A 2,500-nucleotide genomic window follows, 5' to 3' on the forward strand; every position below is an offset into this window, starting at 1 on the left:
CGTTTTCGCCCTCACTGTCGACCGACGGACACACGGTGTGCGTTTTTTGATACCAATGCTCATCCGTCCGACTAGGTCGATCAAGGTGACGTGTCCCACAGGCCTCACGGTAGTTATTGCCGTGCGGGTAGTGCGCGTCGCCGACCACCCAACAAAAATTACCGGGTTAAAGAGAAACGTCTCCTCCGCTGTTAGCCACACTGCCACCGGCGGCGGGGCGTTCTCTCTTCGCCCACACAACACACCACTATAATATAAAATAATCGTATACCGAGGACCCTTCGTTCGTACGACTTGTGTTTCTGGCCCCACCGACACCGGGTGTTCTGACGTGAATGCGTACGCTTTCACTATATGTGAAAAACGTAACGATGTTTACAAAGCGTCGCGTCTATTAGCGAACTTTCGGTTGAGGTCTCTCTCGACCCGTGTTTATAAAATAAACACAAAACTCCACAGTGCTCTCTCGCTTCGCTCTCTTTCCCTATAACGGAGGAGAATGAGTAGAGTAGGAAGATGGCACGCGCCGCTCTCGTCCGGTCTTCGGACGAGACGCGGCGTTTCACTGTGTTGTGTTCACACACAACACACACGCTGACTAGAGAGCGCGCTCGCGCGCTTTTTGTTAGCTCCCTGGTTGATCCTGCCAGTAGTTATATGCTTGTCTCAAAGATTAAGCCATGCATGTCTCAGTGCAAGCCGTATTAAGGCGATACCGCGAATGGCTCAATATATCAGTTTTGGTTCCTTAGATCTTACTCAGTTACTTGGATAACTGTGGTAATTCTAGAGCTAATACATGCAATCAGAACTCTGACCAGTGATGGGATGAGTGCTTTTATTAGATCAAAACCAATCGACGGTGGGTGCGGACTCGCGCTCGAAGTCGTTAATTTTGATGAATCTGGATAACTTTTGCCGATCGCATGGTCCAGTACCGGCGACGCATCTTTCAAATGTCTGCCTTATCAACTTTCGATGGTAGTTTCTGCGACTACCATGGTTGTCACGGGTAACGGGGAATCAGGGTTCGATTCCGGAGAGGGAGCCTGAGAAACGGCTACCACATCCAAGGAAGGCAGCAGGCGCGCAAATTACCCACTCCCGGCACGGGGAGGTAGTGACGAAAAATAACGATACGGGACTCTTACGAGGCCTCGTAATCGGAATGAGTACACTTTAAATATTTTAACGAGGAACAATTGGAGGGCAAGTCTGGTGCCAGCAGCCGCGGTAATTCCAGCTCCAATAGCGTATACTAAAATTGTTGCGGTTAAAAAGCTCGTAGTTGCATTTGTGCGCCGCGCTGTCGGTGCACCGCATCCGCGGTGATACTGACACGTTTGCGGAGCATATCGTCGGTGAATCGGTGGTAAAACACCGGTTCAATATCAAAATCCTATCGCGATGCTCTTCAGTGAGTGTCGAGGTGGGCCGACAATTTTACTTTGAACAAATTAGAGTGCTCAAAGCGGGCTCAAAATGCTGCTTGAATATTTCGTGCATGGAATAATAGAATATGATCTCGGTTCTATTTTGTTGGTTTTCAGAACTCCGAGGTAATGATTAATAGGGATAACTGGGGGCATTCGTATTGCGACGTTAGAGGTGAAATTCTTGGATCGTCGCAAGACGAACATCAGCGAAAGCATTTGCCAAAGGTGTTTTCATCAATCAAGAACGAAAGTTAGAGGTTCGAAGGCGATTAGATACCGCCCTAGTTCTAACCGTAAATATGTCATCTAGCGATCCGCCGACGTTACTACAATGGCTCGGCGGGCAGCTTCCGGGAAACCAAAGATTTTGGACTCCGGGGGGAGTATGGTTGCAAAGCTGAAACTTAAAGGAATTGACGGAAGGGCACCACCAGGAGTGGAGCCTGCGGCTTAATTTGACTCAACACGGGAAATCTCACCAGGCCCGGACACCGGAAGGATTGACAGATTAACAGCTCTTTCTTGATTCGGTGGGTGGTGGTGCATGGCCGTTCTTAGTTGGTGGAGCGATTTGTCTGGTTAATTCCGGTAACGAACGAGACTCTAGCCTGCTAAATAGGCGTCGCCATTTAGGTGTGCGCGGCTTCGGTCGCGCAACTCACTGGCGGCGTATTAAAATTCTTCTTAGAGGGACCGGCGGCTTCGAGCCGCACGAGATTGAGCAATAACAGGTCTGTGATGCCCTTAGATGTCCTGGGCCGCACGCGCGCTACACTGAAGGAATCAGCATGTTCTCCCTGGCCTAGAGGCCCGGGCAACCCGTTGAAACTCCTTCGTGCTGGGGATTGGGGTTTGCAATTATCCCCCATAAACGAGGAATTCCTAGTAAGCGCGAGTCATAAGCTCGCGTTGATTACGTCCCTGCCCTTTGTACACACCGCCCGTCGCTACTACCGATTGAATGATTTAGTGAGGTCTTCGGACCGACACGCGGTGGCTTCACGGCCGTCGGCGTTGCTGGGAAGTTGACCAAACTTGATCATTTAGAGGAAGTAAAAGTCGTA

At 50.1% G+C, this 2,500-nt stretch overlaps 1 non-coding gene across 1 annotated transcript in view; it reads left to right on the plus strand.

Annotated features, from left to right (window-relative positions):
- The first annotated feature begins 630 nt into the window (after positions 1–630).
- The window catches only part of LOC128681301 (small subunit ribosomal RNA), a 1,908-nt gene continuing 38 nt past the window's right edge, over positions 631–2,500 (plus strand). The window contains exon 1 of the ribosomal RNA XR_008405987.1: positions 631–2,500. This exon is cut by the window's right edge and continues 38 nt beyond it. This is a non-coding gene — a ribosomal RNA (small subunit ribosomal RNA).

Source organism: Plodia interpunctella, chromosome 26 (assembly GCF_027563975.2).
Source record: "Plodia interpunctella isolate USDA-ARS_2022_Savannah chromosome 26, ilPloInte3.2, whole genome shotgun sequence".
In the NCBI taxonomy this organism is placed as follows: Eukaryota; Metazoa; Arthropoda; class Insecta; order Lepidoptera; family Pyralidae; genus Plodia; species Plodia interpunctella.